Genomic DNA, 20,803 nt, shown 5'->3' on the forward strand with positions numbered 1-20,803 from the left:
AACTTCAGGGGGCATCATCAGCTAACAGAATGAATTTATACTTTTTCTCACTTTAACCGCTGGTGCAACCACCCTGTGTGACATCTAGTTGGTAAAATTAAAACAAAGAAGCCAGTGTTTGGTTCGTTCTTTCTGGACTCGTGAAACAACAAGGCTGTGCAAAACGCCTGTAAAAAAAAGCCCGGAGAGGACGAAGAGCAGCAGTTTGGATGTAGATTTCTCATTTTAAAGTGACAAAACTGGAACACAGTTTATTTTTCAAACATGGATGAAAAAGATGTTAGATACTAACTAATATGTCCCTAGCTTCGGAGATACTCGCCTGCCGTCCATCAGTTGACATTACTGTGGAAATATGACAAAGGAAAAGCAGTAAAACAAAGATCTTACAGGATTGAGAAGGAATAGGGACATCCTTCTGTGTAGTTTGGTTTAGATATAAGAGCTACCTGAAAAAATTAGCTGACACAGTTCCTGTTCTGCTTTTGGCACCATAACTAGCTGGTTGCATTGGCCGGATTTAGAATACGCTTCCTGCTGTGTTGAAAGATGACATTAAACACTACCTAAGGCGATACCTAGCCATACCTATCGCTACCTAAGGCTTTTATTCATGGTTTAATGTGATCCTTATAAAATAATTGGAAAGCGTGTTGGAGAGACACATAGCTAGAATAATGCCTGATCAAGGTTGATTTTTAAATAAACTCAAAAGGTAACCAGAGGGGGAAAAAATCCTCCTAACAAAGACGACCAGAGGGAAGTTTTTTGCGGACAGTTAAAGTCAGAAAAGTTAAAGGACAAATAGAGCGTAACTGACTCAGTTACAACAAGGACAATCAGAAACTACACTGTTGGACAAGCCTAAAGTTAAAACAAACAACAAATAAACACTGTGTGTTTTTTTCTTTCCTTTTTTTCTTTTTTTTATCAGCCTTTTTATAGCACTTTTTAGCAATTTTTTTTTTTTTTTTTTTTTTTTTACACTTTAAAAGTTTGCTTCGTCCTCCCAGCTTACACTGATGGTTTGACAGTGATATGCGATGCCTAAGTGACTTCTAGCTATCTTTGACATATACTGTGCAATTAGGATATGGAGGCGAAAACAGAGTGATGTTTTGGTGAGAAATTGCAGTCCCTTGATAGCCTGCAGTGCAACAAAACAGACACTTCAGCTGCAGATGCAATATCATAAAATATCTGAATACAACGCGTTGATACAGAAATGATACTTTCATGACAATACACTTCTATTTACAGCATTAAACTGCCTACACACATAACAGGAATGAATTATAAAACCTCTCATAATGATTATTTTGTCCATTTATTGTGTTCCAGTGCTTTACAAACTTTGAAAAGGAGGAAATTCTCTGGAAATCTGAAATATTTTCACTTTGAACTGTGTTATGCCTGTTGCATAGACATCCCCAGACATATGCCCCGTTGTAACCAGCACAGATGGCACAGAGAGAGCAGAAAACAGCCTTGGGGGGATGTGAAAACCAACATAATGTCAACCAAATGGAACTGGGATAAACTTCTGTTGGAGGAAAGTTAAACTTACCACAACACAATATGGATTCATGGATAGGATTTTTGCATATTCATAACCTTTCAAAACCTCCTCTTCTGACACATCCGGTTTCTGATTTCTGATTCTACGTTTGTTCCTCACTGGGACTAAACTGGAACACCAGCATGGAGTTATACATTCAGTGCCATCGTCATTGCTCACGCTTGTGCAAGTACACACACAAGAGCGAGTAATGATCAGAGCTTATGATTCTATAGACCAACATTCACACAAACATGGAGCCACCAGTCCAGTTCTTGTTGCGACAGCAGGATTCCTATATGAATGATGTGTATCGAGCATGTTTACCAAACCAGAACTACCACTTACAGCAACAGTAAAAATAAGAAGCAATTTCATTTGATGTAATTTAACCCTGGAAAGGAGAAAGTCAACAGAACTTTTCCAGACAGCAGAATGGATTATCTGGGTTCCCGGACTCTTTCAGGCAGCTGCAAACGTACGTCTGCTAGAAAAATAGGGGCCTGTAATCACTGTGTGACGGGGGTGTCCAGCTCTGGTCCTCAAGGGAAACAATCCTGCAGACTTTTCATGTATCCCTGTTCCAACATGCTTGTTGCAAAATAATGAGTCATTGTACAGAATTTTATTGGCTTTTGGAACCATTTAATAGAAGTCAGGTGTGTTGGAACTGGGATCCATGGAAAACCTGCAGGACAGCAGTCTTCAAGGACTGATTTTGGCCTGGTGTATACAGTCATATGCTACTGCAACCATTTATGTTTTTAATGGATATAAATAGCATTGGCTTGTACAAAACTTAAGAAAACTTTCAAAATCATTATAATGTGCACGTTTATTTTAACACTTTAAAGCCTAGTCTGAGAAAAACAGCAGAAAAGTCCATTTTTTTTTATTCTGAAGTCTTTATTTAGTCCTTAAAAATATCTGGAAAAAATATACTGTTTACTGTTTGGAATATTTACCGTGTGATGGGTCAATATTATTGTTGTGTAGTCTCCTGCTTTGTGGTGTCCATCGGAGGACAAGAGACAAATGCCAAATGGTATACAAGAGGGCTTTGAGCAGAGGTGTATAATCCAGGTACAATAAAGTAAAACTTCTGTCTGTCAGCTTTTCCAACCAGTCACTAAACCAGCTGAATTCAATTAGCCAAATAGATGAGCCTGTTTGTGAAAAAGACGGTTTTATATGCACAGGTAGATAAAAAAAAAAAAAAAAAAAACAAAACACATAGCAGGATTTTTACTTCATGGCACCTGGATTAGACACACCTGGTTTGGAGGAAAGTTTCTAACAGAGATAAATGCCCAATATGTCTGAAACTATGTATCCAATATGATATGTTTGGCTTTAAAGGGTTAAACTGTTGCTTTATAAAGGAAATACAGTAACGTTATTGCAGTAACATCAATCAAACTGCATTTTGGCAGCTGAATTCTCTTTACGCCTAGACAGCTACATAAGTCTTGTAAATCTCATGTTAAAAATTCATGTGATAAAATCAAATATTTATGACGAAGACACGTAAAAATATCAAGACTTATCATTTAAAAGGGAACAGGTCAGCAGGATGAGTTTTAAAGCTGTGTGAAGCTGCCTTCCTTCGAAACACAGATATCTGATGAATTTCAGCCATCAGGTAAACAAGCAGAAGCAAGATTAGAATCTCCGTACCAGATAACGAGTTAAAGTTCCACACAATCTACAAAAGCTTCTATCCATGTTCCTCTAGTGGGACATTATCCCGCTTTCTTGCCTATAAATCCCGTAACTTTGCATTCCCAGCTTGACCTGTTAGATGAACTGGACACAGCTTTAATTTGATAACAAAACTATCTTGATTTATCTATTTGTGTTTACACTCAGGAACTCAACAGGAGCTGCTCTGAGCTAAACTGGCTTCTGTATTACCTGCACTACTCACCATTATCTCAGTCCCTGGTTTTATCTTCATTGTTTGTTTGTTTTTTGTTTTTTGTTTTTTTGTTTGTCAGTGCCAGACGGCAAACTTCTCTTCATTTTGATAAACATATCCTCTCCTGTGTGTTTACATTAAATATACCACACAAAAAAGAAAAAAAATCCATTACATAATGCATAATTGTAGCAGAAAAAGTGCATAAATGCCCAGCCTTGAAAAAGACATCCATCCACAAACTTACACTCCATATACTGTAGTGTAACGCTAACCCTAACCCTCAAAAGCCTCCAACATCAAAGAAATTAAACCGGTGTGCAGACAAATGCTTTCAAGACTAATAGAAAAGAAAAAAAATGCTTACAAATTGTTGTACAATTTTTATTTTTCACAAGAAAGAAAAAAGATTAATGGAACATTATTGTCATATTACACATATAAGATCTGTTTTTGTGTGTGTGTGTGTGTGTGTGTGTGTGTGTGTGTGTGTGTGTGTGTTTGTGTGTGTATCATTCTGCGATTGCAATGATCAAATAAAAAAATCACATATTGGGATTTTTTGATTCACAATTTTAAAATGGATTCTTTGTTTTGTAAAAAAAAAAAAACAAAAAAAAAAACAACATCTTTTTCCAAATAAATAAAAATAATCCATCTTAAATGTTTTTGTCATTTTTATTGTTTTTATTGATCTTTTTACTTTTTTTTCTTGGGGATTATAACAGCGCAGTGATGGTCTGGCTACTCTGCTGTTTTTTCCTAACTGAAATCAAGAAAAATCATAAGCAAAAAACAAGTTTTGTACATTTTTTAAAATGTTTTTAATCTACAAAAATAAGCAATATCAAAGAATTGTGACAATCGCAATTTAAATTGAATCGGCACCAAAAAATCATAATCGAAGTGAATCGAATCAAATCGGGACAAAGGCATAGGTCATCACAGCCCTAGCAGTACTCAAAGCAATGGGTGTGATATGTAATAAAGTGTTAAATGTGATGCTATATGTAAAATAAACCAAAGAACTAGACTAGGAGCATATGTAAAGGGGTCAAAGCCCTTTATTTAGTCTCCATGTTGTGTGACATACGGTGTGACCTTAAGTATGTTAGAACTGTGAAGAAAATCCTTTTTAAACACATATTAAACCGGGGAACAAGGGTTAGAAAGTATTTGTATGTATTTTCATATTTAAATTGATATGTGAACATGTTTTATATGAATATGTCTGTATACGATCATTTTTCACTGTAAGCACAGATTATAAAACAGTTTGGGAGCATTTGTCTCTTTTGTTTTATCTGTGAGAATTTGTGACCGCTATGTTGAAGCAAGAAGAAGTTAAAGGTCCAGTTCTATCACACACAGCACAGCCAGTTGGAGGAGAACAACTGAGTATAGTACGTGTGTACAGAATCTAAGAAATAAAACAACCTCTTGTCACTTTAACTTTGCAGGTAAAACCTAAATTTTGTCCAAGTTGTACCAAGTACTTCCATACAGGACTTTCTGTATTACTCCGGTTGGAAAAACCAGGAACTTTTCTGCTTGTGCTGATGGGAGATCCAGCATTACAGCAACAATGTTTACAGCAGGATGACGTTTCGCCAGCAGGATCATTGGTACGACCGCATGAAACGTGTCATGGAGAATCTCAGCTAGAGATCATCATGGTAATGTCATGTAAAAGTGATCATCTTGCAGCACTTCCTGAATCCGTCCTGTTGCACTTATTTGTTAATCGGTGAAGTCATTTGTTGTTGCTGCTGATTGAGACTTTGTAAATAGCTGAAATGTTCTGACATATGCCTGCCTCGTCTTTCATATTATCCTTTTTTTTTCAAAGTTGCTCTGCTAACACTTTTCTCTTGTTTTTACAAGTCCATGTTGCTACTACTCTCCTCTGTCTCAGCTGCTCCACCTTGTTAAACAGCGAAAAAACGTGATCACTGAAATTATGATTATTATTGGTGACAACGGACCAACTTTTTTTTTTTCCAGTAAACTTGACAACAAGGTCGCATACATACATACATACATTTGGCCACCAGGAACTGTCCTGCTCCTCCAATGGATCAGTACAGATCTGTTCCACACTTGTAATCATCTCCTTTTAAAAACGCCTTGATTTCTTTTGTTGATTCCCAGACCCTCTTCTATTCCATCCCAGTTTGTTGTTGTTTCTCTGCAGATTTTCCCTTTCAGTTGTTCTGTACTCTATCATACTTTATAAAATTAATTAATTAATTTTTTCTTGTCCTGGTCAGCATCATACCAAGGAGGATGATGGTGTTGCTATTATTTTGTATCAGAAAAAAAAAAAAAAAAAAAGGATGCCAAGCTGCTTTATACAGTTTGGGCTATAACTGACTTATATGGTAATGATGAACGAACGAGGGAAAGGGGAGAGCGAGGAGAGAGTGAAGAAATGAAGGTGACAAAGAAAAAAGAAGAGAAACTGACTATACAACTGAAAAAGGAAAAAAAAAAAAAAAAAGACAAACAACCTGCTGCCACACCTGGAAACACTGCAGCATCTTGTTTTTCTTGAATACATTTTTTTTAGTCAGTCATTTCTTTAGGTCCTACCTCCTTTTCACCTCTCCACTGTGTCAGAAGACACATAAAAATGTAAAATTTTAAAAATAATATCTGTTGATTCAATGGGGGGGTGGTTGCCTGCAGCATTATAACGGCTTCGGATTAAAATTTAAAATCTCCTGACAGCAGTAATATAGATAGCAGTGGCTTGTGGATAATCTAGAAGTGCTGCTGCTGTCCAGTTGTTTGTGTTAATATAAAGTATCATGTCCTTCTGTCCGCCACAAAAATAACTTCCAGAAAGTCCAGCACCGTCATCAGATTTAAATCTGCCGTGACAGCTGAACCCTTTGGAGAATATGCAATCAGGTGAAGTAACTAATTCATAGTGTGAGAGGGGAAACCATCACTGATGGTGGACAGCATTGTTATTGGCAGCATTCCTGCCAGCCTTGTCACTCAGCACAGACCTACAGTTAGACAAGCAGCTGCCCATCAAGGTTTCACTTTGTAATCTCTCAACGTTAGAAGAGGTGGAAGAGAATTCGGCTGAAGAAGCATGACGATGAAATAAAGAAATTATAATGAGAGATAAGAATGGAAAGATGAAACCGACAGCTTTTTTCCAATCAGCTAGACTGTAGTCGCGTCGAGAGCCGTGTCGCGATTCGTCTCCTTTACCAGCTAATTGAGATCACAGCTCTGATCGGGTCTGAAGAGGCGCATTTGAAGAGAATGTTTATCACTTCACAGGCAGACATCTCAAATGGCACGTCCAATGCTGCCTCTATGCAAAGGTCAAATCAGTGGCAACACCACAAAGTGTTGCCCAGCCAGGCTGTCAATTTTAATGAACATTCTGACCTTAAACAATGAAAGCTGATCGTTCAGTTCCTGCATAATTTTCAGAGGGAGCCTTTACACATGCATGTTGGGAAAGGAAAGAAATGCAGACCCGGCAGGAAATCAGCTCAGCAAAACAGTTCAAAGTTTGCCTCTGAAGTTTTATCTTTCAGAAGAGGAAATTTAGCCAAATATGTTCGAATAACTCCCATTCTTATTTACAGGTGTTCAGATGTGGACAATTTAATGACAAAGCAAAATCTGGGTGATTTTTTTTTTTGTTAACACATTTTTTTTAGTTCAATTTAATTAAGCTTTATTCGTATAGCTTGTCAAGCCAATTCGTAAATAGCTAAACTAATATAAAACCAACTGATTGCATTGAATCTTGATGCTGATCCAATCCCACATCCTGAGCATGCATGAAGCGACAGTGGGAAGGAAAACTCCCTTACAACAGAAAGACTAAACCTCCTGCAGAATCCCACTCAGGGAAGGCAGCAATCTCCCTCGACTGGTTGTAGTGGAGAGGACTAGAAAGACAGATTAACATGCACTGCAGTTTTATTCAGTAAGACCTGCGGGGAAAGGAGACATATACTGTATTAATGACGACAATATTGCCACATATTTATACATGAGGTAAAAGGAGCAAAGTACTACTCAGTGCATCATGGGATGTCGCCATGGTTGTATAAGTAATGGCTGGCTAGATTATCCCTAACTAAACAGAGGTGTAAATGGTAGAAGTAGAAAGTAGAAGTCCTGGCTCTTTCCAACCAGTCACTAAAGCAGGTAAATTTAATTAGCTCATCTCCACTGCAGGTAGATGAGCCTGTTGGTGAAAACACCTGTTCCATTTGCATCGGTAGATCCAAAAACCATGGCAGGACTTCTACTTTATTTTTACTTTTACTTCTGCTTTATACACTTCTGCAACTATAAGAGCATAACCTGGACAGTTGGGGCCCGTACATGCAGACTCCAGTTCAGGAGACGCTCGTGTCCTAACTATAAGATTTGTTAAAAAGGAAGGTTTTCAGCTTGATCTTAAAGGTAGAAAAGGAGTCTCCCTTCCAAACCCAAAGTGGGAGCTGGTTCCATAAGAGAGGAGCCTGATAGCCTAGGGCTGTTCCTCCCATCGTACTCGTAGAGACTCTGGGAAGCACAAGTAAACAAGCAGTCTGAGAGTGAAGTGCTCTATTAGGAATATATGGAACTATGATATCTTTGGCGTACAATGGAACTTGGTCCTGGAGAGCTTTATATGTGATGTAAAGAATTTAAACGCCATTGTGGATTTAACAGGGAACCAGTAAAAACAGACACATGTCATGCAGTAAAAGTCTGCAGACAATGTTTTCTTCATCTTTTAGAAAGCGTGAAACAGATGATGTGAAACAGAATTGCTAACCAAATTCTGTAACCGTAACATCTGAATGGAGCTGACATGGAGACTCATCTGACCGGACAGCGTTTCTCCATCTTTATTGTCCAGTTTTGGTGTGTGTGTGTGAACTGTATCCTCAGTTCCCTGTTCTTAGTTAAAAGGAATGGCATAAGACGTGGTCTTCTGTTGCCTATCTGTTTCAAGGTCAAACATGTTAATTTTAGTTTTACCCTGTTTTATTTAAGTTTCATGCACCTGCAAATGAAGTTTGGAGTGAGCACCTTCTTGCAGGTACTATTAAAACCACCCTTGTGATTGGTTCTTGAATATAATTAAGACACTATTTTGGTCAAAGTCCATCTTTTCTATTGTCTTTAATCAAATTGCAGTAAGATTTTTTTTGGCACCAGCTTAAAATGCACCACAACATGAATTCACAACTTCTTCCCTCTTCTCCATGCCTACATGTTGCACCATCAGATTGGCTTATAAAGCTCTTGTTCCCTTTTCCAGCACATTTACCGGTTTTTATAATGTATGCACATAAATGTCAGTATATCAGTTCTTCCCGGCAGCACTGGGATCAGCTGGTCTTGTTTTTGTGAGAATAGTTGGTCACCAGGGTGTGTTGGTGTTACTGTAATACCAACAAACATACAATGACTGTCAGAGTTTTCTCCTTCGGGGACCAATGCTGCAGTCAGTTCTGTTCCATTAAGACGAGTTTTCACACCAAATGATGGTGTGTTTGAGTCTAATCATTTTGATGTAATTGGTCTCATTTATGCCTTGAGCAAGTTACCGCTCATCTGATAAAAAGAAAAGCATTCTCCTCATCCTCCGTGGTCCCCTGTTAACATCCTGATTATGGCTGTAATGATGTTTGCTATGAAGAAGTGTTCATTATGAGAATAACTGAATAGTATTAGTGTCAATGAAAATGGCAGTGATTAAGACATGTTAGTAAACATCTGGACAACTGGTAGGGAGGTTTTCTTTTTCTTTGTTTGCACAGAAATAGTTGCTTCAGGGCTGTCAGAGAGTTAATTGGTGTGAAACAAAGAAGAAACTCAAAGTAGTTATGTTATCTAAGGGCACATTCACATCAGCCTTTTTGATTCAAATCTGAGTCTGTTTGCTTGGAAATATCTGCTTCGACTGAGGAAACGTGAATGCGCCAAATGAATTATGATTAGGATCAAAGAACTAGTTTTAGTCTGTTTCAAGTGGACCAAATACAGGGAGAGGACTACAAAGTCACAGAAAAGTCCTTTCCTGCCTAGATGAATGCAATATATAGTGATGACGTTAAGGGTCCTCTGCTTCGTCTGTTGTTTTGCACTGTGGTCATTGTCGCAGTGTATTGACAAAATAAAAAAAAAACAAAACAAAACAGTGATAGTTTTGTGATCCATGTTTATCTCGCAAGTCGAGGAAACAGTTTTCTTTTAGTACACTTAGTGAAGTAGTGCACAAGTGAATGGGGATATATTATTCTAATGGTTTGGTTTGTTTGACCAAAGTGCAGCGTGCAGAGTCCCCATTCAGACCGAATTGGACCAAACCGGACTGTCCTGATGTGAATGCAGCCTTCATGTTTGTATCTAAAAACTGATGATTCAATCTGAGAAATATAGTGTCCTATACCAGTCAAAACACATTTGAACTGGAGCAATAGCGAGGAGAAATTGTTCTGTATTATGAGTCTCTGGCTGCAGACTCCTCCTCTCCTGCTGAGCCAGGATTGGGTCACTTCGGGGTGAACAGTGACATCCTCTCAAATTGCATCATTTTGCTGAGCATGCTCACAGGCAATGTGATATTTCACAGGTCAGTGCTTATAATAAAGGCCCAGCTCTCTCAGAGAGACCCACCTGATGTCTGCAACCTTTTGCAGTTGGACTTGGTATTTCCCTCCAAACCCCACCAGCCTGGGCTTACCACAACTTTTCAAAAGCACTTCTGTAAAAGAGCTGCAGAGAAAACAAACAAAGCTGACAAAGGTGCAGCGAGCTCTGCTGAAATGGAATAAAAAATAGGCAATGTGTACAGATACATGTTCACACATATGTTCACAACAATCTGAGGCCCCCATGGTCAACAGGCATGAGTCAACAATATGTTTGTTGCTGTCAGTACATGAGCTTCTTTTCCAGGAACACTAAGCAATCGGAGTAGCTGGTATGGGTGCAGTTTCATGTCTGGAGTTGAAAAACGAGATGCACCACAGTGCTGTTGTCCACATCAGTGTCATGCATCAACAGAAACGGTCCCACTGCAACACTCGTGATGCTTGAGGTCTTCTGGGATCTATATTCTAAAGTGTCATATCTTTTTGTGGTATAAATATAAAAAAAAATATATTTTGATAGAAGTAGCAGAAGAACCTCGATAACTGAATTGCTAAGAGGCGCATTTAAATAATAACTGCATTGACATGAACGATTTTATTTCATACTACAAATCATATTAATGTTCAACTGAGGCAGTGTTTAATTCCAGTGTTTCACTAGCTTAGACATGCTAATTGTTAGCCTTGCCAGTGCTAATACCAGCATGTCCTTACAAACAGAGTTTTTTCAATTTGTACCAGTCAGCAGCCAAGATAAACCAGTCTTTCCCATACAAATGCATAACCAATATGACATACCCTTACATGTGTGGCTGTGTAACACACAAAAACGACCACACGTATGGAATGAGTGGTTCCTGTCTCATTTGCCACAACCAGTCAGTTACTTGTCAGTGTATGGTAATTATTGATCTTATCAGCTGGTTTTACACATGTATCTACTGTTGGGTGCTCAATAACTTCATGCCATACTTAAACTGTGCTTAACAGATAACTATCTCTCTTATGGAGTGCACTTTATGAAGTATGATGAACACACAGAAGCTATTTGGGATTGAATTGCAAGAGGCTGCTCTCACACAGAAGAATGTTTTGATTGAACCACTTTAATAAAATAACTGTTATGTTTTTATTCTCTTAGAATAAACCATTTATATCTACTTGTCTACATACATGGTAGCTGCTATATTTGTGTCATCATTTTGACTATGGTGTCTCTGAATGGACAAACTACTATGTTGTGATGTAACATTTATGTCTGATAGGAGCTGGAGCACTGATTGGCATAAGTAACACCTTACAACACACAAGTTCACAATGTTGAAGTCGTTACCTGTTGTGCATTCATCGATATGATTAAGGCCAATTTGTGAGACCAACTCACAGAGATGAACGTATTCATGTCTGGATGAATTTTGGCCACCAACAGCCACCGTTCACTTGCATCTGCGCTTGGCATGAAGCCATTTTTCATGGCGATCTTTACCACTAGCTATCAGTTATTTTTCTACAAAGTCCACAGCATTTCAAAATATTAAATTAGAGAGAAAAAGGAGCCGATTTTTGAATACAAGCGAAGAGTTTTCTCATTGATATTCTAATCCATTAACATGGTAACTAAAAACAAAACCATCACGTCCACGTATGCGACATTCCTGATTTTCACTGTTTTTCTACATCTTCAGTTATGGATTTTGACATTAGCATGCTGACTGAAGTCCAGAAAACCTGAGATGTTGCTTTGTGGTTCATTGCACTTTCTCTGATCATCACACATGGTCTGATTTCGGTTGAACTGGCTGCGACGTCACTCCCAGAAGGATTGCTAGCTCTTGAATGTTTTCTACTTGAAAATGATCTTTCTTTCAGCAGAAAAGCGGGCATCAAATGGTTTGAAAATGGTCATAAAACCTTCCTCAGATTCCTGGGCGGCGACAGATGCTTGTTTAAGATCATTGCTGATGTCTTTACTGCTGGCATTGTGTGCACACACCTGAATGCTTCAGAGCAGCAGACTGCCATGTATTCGTCCTAAAAACTGGGTCATTAAAGAGTCGACTTTCTTTTCTGCATGACTGTAGGCAGCTTCTGGATCATGCTTTTTATGAAGGGAGTTATACTTATAACACCTCAAGAATCAAAAGTAAAAAAGGCTTGAATTTATATTGTGTCTCGTAGGATAATGTTATGATTTATTTAAAGTATATTAGGCAATATACTAATGATGATGAATTATAACAGGAGATAATTACTACCCATAATGAATTAAGAGGGAAACCGTCAGACATTTAAATTAACACAGAGTGAGAAGAAAGTCCACTCAACATGATTAAATATCAGTGCTGATCAGGTTATAAAAACCTCAAGGTAGGCATGATCCTGGAGCCAAGGAATTTCTATCTTTGCTCAGTTTAAGTACCTCATTGTGACCTTTTAGCTTGTAGTTAAAATCGGGTTTTATTGCAATGTCATGGTTACTCATCGTTCTCTAAAAAGTTACACAAGGGCCTTTTTGTAAAGTACAAGTTTTCTTTTTTTTTTTTTTTTTTTGTATTTTTCTGTTTTCTTCGGCTTTTTTTTTCCTGTTTTCCATGTATTTAGTGAAGACTGTATTTCCCGTCACATATGAAATGTGGTGAAAGTTAAATTACTGAAGATTTCAGATAACAATTGGTTATGAGAAATAACAATTTCTCATTAGCTGCATATTTTTCTTCTGCTCTTTACCCCTAACTGAAGTCATTTGAAAAGTATCTGGTATCACATGCACGCTCCTTTAAAGCACGCTTATTCTCCAGCTCCCTTTACTGGGACTCGCCACATAAATCACACTTGCTGTTATTACAGAGGTCATTTATTCTGATCCTTTCTCACAATATTTAAATTCTTACCTTTTTAATTACACACTCTCTGGGCTTTTCCTCTTATCCCAGAGGACACACTCATTTGCTTCCTGTCATAACAACAAACTGTGAATTTCATCATCAGGCTTTTCTCTGGAGGCAATGGGAATTTTCACAGTATGGTGAATCAAGGGCAATGTCTCTCCACAAAGTGGTTCTGTTTGGTTGTTTTTGTTTGTGGTAATCAATTTAAAGTCCCATCAGCCGCCTGCATGTTGCCATTAAATTTTTAAGTGTTCAAAAGTAATTTCATTTGTATTCCACACACATCCGTCAAGGTTTTTTCTTGCCTAATGCCGAGGAAATAAGCCAGTCAACATAGCCTGCAACAGGCAGAGCGAAAATCCTTCAAACACATGATGAAATGCTGCATGTTCATCAACAGCAACGCGCAACCTTGCAGCTTTAGTTCCACTGCTGTTGTGAAATGACACAAATATTTCCAGAGAGCAAACAGTGTGACATGGTTCACCTGGAGCGAGGTGCACTGTGGTTCAAGAGCTGGTGTCCTGGATGCTGTAGCCAGGTGCAGGTTGTATTTGCCTCCTACCAACCACCGGCCGCTTGTGTGCAACGGCCAGTTATGTTGTTAATGCTGAGGCCAAAAGCTCAGATCTGTTGAGATTATAGATGGTTTTCTGCCAACGCTCAGAGATAATGCCAGGATGCTGCTGAATGTGGAAACAGGAGCAAGAAAAAGGTTTGACGAAAATGTGTAAAATATGTAGTTTTCCATCCGTCTTTTTAGACACCTTTTGGTAAAAATGTACTTTCTCAAGTCTGAATTTATATTTTCCACATGATTGGCTCTGGAGCTGCTCTTTAGAAAGAAAAGAAGAAATACAGATTCATGCGCCATAAGGTTGTTACAGATAACTTTCCCATCACTTTCCAGGAAAGCAGCACCTTTTTAGAAATTCAACAAAACGCGCTTTTACCCCCCGTGCTGCTACCATACACCAGCATAAGATCAAATGGATGTGGCCGAACTTTTGATACCCCTGCCAATTAAAAATAGCTTACCAGTTCCCCAGCAGACAAACAGCTGGTGTTCTGCTGAACTCTCGCATTTCAGATTCACTCATCCCCACCAAACGACCCTTCACTGACAGAAAAGGAGGCCATGATTTAATATTGCATTCTGCATGCGCGGCGCATGAGGAGCATATTTCTAACGGAGTTATGGCAGATATAAATCAAAAGTTTGTTTGCAGCCCTCGTCTATCACGCTGAAAAAAAAAAAAAAAAAGCAGATGTAGAAGCTCCACAAACTGTGGAACACGCTGAAACAGAAGCCTTTCTTTTTCTGGTACCTCAGCGTTTGAACAAAAATCAAGCTGGTAACCTTTTTCTTTTTCAGTAACTCGGAAACTTCAGAGATGTCTCCTTAACTCACCCCTGTATGGCATGGGATCAACACTTTAAAAGGCTCAATGTGTGAAGGCATACCCGACCTCATATCGGTAAACTACACCTCCAACAGTCTTAAGTAAATCGTAGTTTTTCTCTCCAGTCTTTTTGGACAGGGGATCCTGGACTTTATCGCATTACCCTTCAGTGTTGGATTTTAAATAAAGGATGTAAACAGGAGACATTCACTTTCATGAAAAGGGGGATTTGCAGAAGTGTTGCATTAATCACTGACCGAAATATTGCAAACACTTGTTAAAGACTCGACAGAACTCTGTTTGATTTTCGCACCTTGAGGCACCTTGGGGCCCTGTATGCTAACTTAGCATCCTGCTTGCATCTTGTTTCTTCCCTCCACTCCCCTCAGCCAGTAGAAGTCAGCCTGATGTTAACTATTGTCCTAACTCTTGCTCTATCAAATAGAAACTCAAATTAAACTTTATTTATAAAACCCTTTTTGTACAGATGCATTTCAAATCTGTCCAGACTATAAATATGGGTTACGTATTCTGAAACTAGTCAATTTGCATCCCTAGTTTAGAGAAATTAATTTAATGGAATGCCCCTTGAGATGGACCATCTCGTTTCCGAGGGGGTCCAAAAACATAAAACAATACATCATAATCAACAATTACACAAATGATACGCAAAACAAGACAAGACAAACTTGCTCAAAATTACACATCAGGAGATGTCAGAATCTGTGATTATTGAACATGTCACAGAATTGAAATAGACAAAAAAAAACAAAAAAAAAACGTTTATACATCCATATGCTGGGAAAACGGTTTTACTTCACCAGCCAGTGACTGGTTTAGCTCCAGTAGATGCAGAGTGTTTGTGTGCTAGAGTGACTTATCAGATCTTGTTATTGTCATACCAAGTTATTTGGTACTGGCTCTATAAAGATATGGATCAGTTGATGCTTTAAACTGTATCAGAAATATACCTGCTGCACCGCCTACATTCACTCTTCCATTATTTAATGCTTTGCTAACATAACATCTAAATTAATCATTTTATATTTCAAACACAACATTTTACTCACCATAAGCAGGTTGGTGTCATTACTAGCTTTGACCACTTGTTTTTACTGCATAAAGAGGACTTAAAATTTGGCAGCTCAAAGTACTTACAATGTGCAAACAGTTACAGAACTAGGACATAAAATCTAAACAATAAATGGGTTAAAAATATGACAGCAAATCAGATCTGTAGGGCTGAAACATGAGTGCCACGGGAAAAAAAGATGAATTCACCGACATATTAAAAGTGTGGTGATATTTGCATTTGGCCCGCTGTCAGCTCAGCCTTATTGGCCAGATTGGAAGCCGAATTTCAAGGCATGCAGCTTCCAACATCCTAATTTAATCTCTTTTATTGTCTATAGTGAATATACATCTGAACTTTTTATTGCAGTGACAAGAAATGGATTTAAATGAATGATGTAAAAGGAGACCTCAGTTCTCCGACAGAAACTGGATGACATGCGGCTGGAAATCTCTGAGGCAAACACCTGCAACAAATGAACAATTAAAAATGAGTCCTTGCAGGAGGAATGCTTTGGATGCATTTGTGAGCACTTTTTGACTTCACAACATTTTGGTTCAGTGATGGACTGCAAAAACTGAAATCTAAGTAAGATTAAAAATCTTAAATTGAGTACACATATGCACATTTTTTTTTAATGTAAGGTAATTCTTACTTTTTATGCCAGAGAATTCCTCGTTTTAAGAGTATTTTTTCTTGTTTTGGGAAGTCTTTTTCAAGCCAAATTTTTTTTGTTCTGTTTGGCAGATAATTTATCTTATTTTAAGAAACATTTACCAAATTTTTGTATATTTTTTTTCTTGTGTTTTATGGCTGAACTTTTGCAGTGTGTAAATCAGTGTTTTTGTTTTTACTCTTTGTACTTTGCTGTTGATGCATTTCAAAGACATGGATTTAATGCTCCACACATCTCAAAGCAAGTTTTCTTCTTTACACGGGAACATCGTTTCCTCTTCATTATGGATTAAAATGATTTTTTTTCCCACCCTTTTTGAGTCATTGTCACCGCAGAGCTCCTTTGCTCACAGGCCTCTTTTTTAGCACGCAGACCTTCCTTTGCAGCTGACCTGACTTGTCAGTTTTCATCACTCACAACACTCCAGAGACCTTGTTGAAGCACAGATTCAAAGCTCCTGGTCACTATGTTGTGCAGACACTATCCAAGAATTTGTTAGATTATCTAAGCATTGAACTTCTCCTCTCTGGACCTCCTCCTTCAATGAATAATGAATAGAAGTCATTTCTAGTTGTTCTTTTCCATCAGCTTTGCACACTTGATAATACACAGAGGGCTTTTCCCGTCCGAGCCCTGCGCTCTGACCGAGATTTAAATCACACACCGTGCATCTGATATCCACACTGCAAGCAAACCTGGCTGTTGGTTCACCTCAGTGGGCAGAGAGGAGGAAAAAAAAAAACAAAAAACAGAAGGTAACTTTAGTCTTGTTATGATCCGGGTCAAAACAAGGTAGATGTCAAAGGCACAATTTATCCTTTGTAACTTAAAAAGCCCTTTTCATCTTCATGAAAAACTTATCATGTCTGGGAGGAATCTTTAAACTTTAAAACCATTCTGGAACGTGGCGAGCGAGGAAAGGAATGAGGCGAAAAAATCCTGCCCACTGCCAAGGTTGAATGGAGAGCACAAGCTGTGAGTGTTAAAACACAACAAATGCTGTCAGTGACAGCGATCTTTGAATGTCAGCAGTTCTGTGGCGCTCCGGCTCCGGCTGAGGTATTTCCTCAACACTGCATTTGTCAAACATGTTGCAGAGCAATGCCGCAGCCAAAGCCATGTTTGCTGAAACCCCATGTTAACCTGGGATTTTGTGAGAAACTTCCCCTTTTTCAGTTTAGCACGCTGCTTTCACCGCCACCCTCCAGCACGTGTGAAATCTTTTGTCACAAGCTGCAGGATCATCCCTGACTCTCTCTGTGCTTTGTATTAGCAGCAGTTCGGATTGCAGTGCAGGCGGCCGGCTCATTCTGCTTTCTGTTTGTCACACATGGCTTGCTTTTGTATTTTGCTTGTACCATCACCAGCAAACACAGACGTTCATAGACACACACACACACCCTTAAACTGATACAGACTCATTTGGTAATATGCTGAAAGGAAGACAGACGTCGGTGCACAGTTCTCAGTCTTTTGAGGTGCCATTATTTTCTCCTCGCTTCACTGTCCTCCACTCTCACATGTGTTGACAACCTTGTGCTCTCCCACAGAAACACCTGCAACATCTTCCAATCTCTACATGGCAATTCTCCAAAGTCATTTTCAATTATGCTTCAGTGGATTTTACATTAGAGGGGGAATGCTGCAGTTGCCTCGGGTAAAAACATGAGAAGATGCAAGTCTGTATGTGTGTGTGTGTGTGTGTTTGTGTGTGTGTGTGCACCACCTTTGGGCATGACTATGTGTGTCAGTAGAAGTTTTCCACAAAGTCTAGCTCAGGCTGATTGTATATCCACAGATAAAGTCCTTGACAGCTTGAACATTATGAATCTTCTCTCTGAGATGTGATTCGCTGATTGTAGCAGTGATTATTAAAACTGCTGGATGTTTGCTGCATCCATCCAAGACATTCTTCAACGCCGTCTCACTGCTTTACTCTCTTTTTTAGCTCAGTTAACCTCGGCATTTGCATTTACACGGCTAACGGTTCTCTTTTTTTTTTTTTTTTTATGTTTTCATTTCCGCATGTTGATGGAGGCCGGTGGGAATTCTCCGCACACAGCTCATGCATTGTTTTCACCACCTATAGCAATTAAAACTTCTCATCACTATTCACGTCATATTTTTCCATCCAGCAGTCATGAAATCATGAATTGATTGTGTTGGTGTGATAATATGTCCACCTTATTAATGAGATTTGAGGAGTGGTCAACCGGGCTTGTTGGAGACCGGAGTGTGTGTGGGCAACATGTATTTCTATGTCAGGAAACTGCATCCTGTGTGTAATTTTTTTGGTTGTTCTGGTATTTTAAGTTGTGAAACAAATTGAGATTCCTTGAGAAGCCATATAAATGGAGAACAATCCAAGGAATTAATGAAAACAGTGATAGAAAAGCAGTTTGTGAAATATATGTTAAGATTAAAGGTGCAAAGTTAAAGAATGCTAAATTTTTGCTAACCACTTGGTTAAAGGTCATAAATCATTTGACATGTTAGCTTCCTCTACACAGTGGCTATATTTTGAGTTCATGGGACGATAGTTGTTGCTGCTTTCCTTGTTCTACAGGTTTATTGTGGTGGCTGAGCAAGAAGCTGGTAGCGATTTGTTAGTGTGACTGGGATGACAGGAGCTGAGGTAGACTGAGCTCCAATGAAGAATGTAGACCATAATCGAGCGAAACAGCAATTTGGAAATTGTGTACACCAAAACACACGTAGCAATAGTGCTATTAAAGCACCGAAATGTGCACTTACAGGAGCAGCCACAATGCATAATTTGTCATGGAGGGTTTTTAACCCTTTGGGGTCCCAGAACACACCAGCATCACTTTGGCTTTTCAAAGCGCCATAACAAAGCTGCTCTAAGGTTCAGCCCAAAGTCCATCAAAGCATCCATTTTCAGCGCTTATCCAGGCAAAGAAGTGTGTCTGGGGGGGGGGGGCTTTCCTCTCCCCAGCCACATTTAAAAGCCAGGTTAAGCAGCATTCATGGAACAAGGTGAATGTTGTTTAGTGGAGTGTGATGGGCTTTTACTGCTGTTTTATATTGACACTATGTTTGTGTGATTTTATATTCATATGTCTTTGTAAAGAACCCCAAGACTCACGCTGGAAACAAGTTTTTACTTTATCGCGTTATGATTCCAGAAATCTAACAATTTATCATTCATCTTGGGGAAAACCGAGTCGTTCCCAGACCAGCAGAGAGATGTAGACCCCATGCCGCAGAGGATCCAGAAAGTGCAGATTAAAAAACTGTCACCAGTTATCTGATGGTAGATTCAGTAGAACATGAAATTTTATAGTCTCAGTTTGATAATAATTTGTAATTTCAAAATGCAAAAAAAACATTTCCAGTATTCAAGCATAAGCACGGAACATAATGCACGTGTTTTTTCCAACATGTTTATATTTTTATCATTTCATATAGAGGGGAAAAAAAAGGCGAATTGGTTGACAAATTTTCTTAATTTAAAATAGATGATTTTCTGCATTTATATGGACCCAATAAATCATTAAAATAGATTAAAGTGGGGAAAAATCCTATTATATTGTTGCTGCTGTTAATCTGCAAAGCTTTACAATTTCAATGAGCGAAGTGTTTCTGAACCCTGGTCCTCGGGGAAACCACGGCCCTGCATGTCGTAGTTGATACCAACTTCAGTACACCTGATGCAGATTAACTCAGCTGCTTGCCAAACTCTATGAACACCTGATAATGAGCCATTTATTTTATTCCAGTTTGTTAAAGTAGGGCTACTTATAAAACATGCAGGGCAGTGGGCCCGGAGGACCTGGATCGAGAAACACTGAGCTAGACCACCTTTTAGTCTTTAAGGTAATTGCTGACCATCTTCATAGCAATGTTGATACAAAGTGTTGGAAAAGTGCTTAAAGGAGTTTTTCTTTTTTCCACAGAAAGTATTGCAATAATTCAACAGATGATTTTTTAATAGTCCTATTATCACATGATCTGATCAGCTCCTTAACGTAATGTTACCTAACACCGCTAACACCTACTCACCACCTCTTCATTGGAAGTATTTCAGACAGAAAAGATCCGCAGGGCTTTTCCCTCAACCCGTAGCTAGAAAAGCCACAGAGCAAACATTGCAGTCTGGCCTTCAGGAGTCATGTTTGACTTTCTGAGTTTGAAGACTGTTGGCAGTTTTCTGAAAATGAACAGACGCTGAGTTTTTTTCCCACTTCAGTTTTTATCAACACCCTGTAGAACAGACCCCAGAACAGCTCCATCAATGAATGTCAATAGCATCTACGTATTAACACCTCTGTAACAGTGTGAAAACCACTCGAAACAAAACTGAAGTATGCTTTATGGACCGTACATCTGTACGACGTGGGCAGTTTCCTCTGATCTGGTGTATTTTCTGAACCCTTTGCTGAGAGAGAGAAAAAAAAGACAAAATATCTATTCCACCAAAGAAAAAGAGCAAAACTGCAAATAAAACCAAATCTTCTAGCTGTTTTATATCGCCTGTAGTGCAGTTTTGTAGCATAAAATTAAAATAACTGAAAGGAAATAGTTGTTTTGCGATTAAAAATATGTTTAAATATTTATTTAACTTCTCTAAAATGTACAGAAACTACAGACTTGTCTCAATCTTTGTCCTTTCTATATCCTTTGACCATTTTTTTTTTT

General features: G+C 38.6%; 1 protein-coding gene across 1 annotated transcript in view; it reads left to right on the plus strand.

The window, feature by feature from the left end:
- sorcs3a (sortilin related VPS10 domain containing receptor 3a) overlaps positions 1-20,803 on the plus strand; it is a gene marked incomplete at its 3' end in the record, with an annotated part of 284,577 nt that overhangs the window by 114,022 nt on the left and 149,752 nt on the right. The gene's annotated exons all lie outside the window — the stretch shown is intronic.

This window comes from Telmatherina bonti (assembly GCF_933228915.1).
Source record: "Telmatherina bonti genome assembly, chromosome: 3".
In the NCBI taxonomy this organism is placed as follows: Eukaryota; Metazoa; Chordata; class Actinopteri; order Atheriniformes; family Telmatherinidae; genus Telmatherina; species Telmatherina bonti.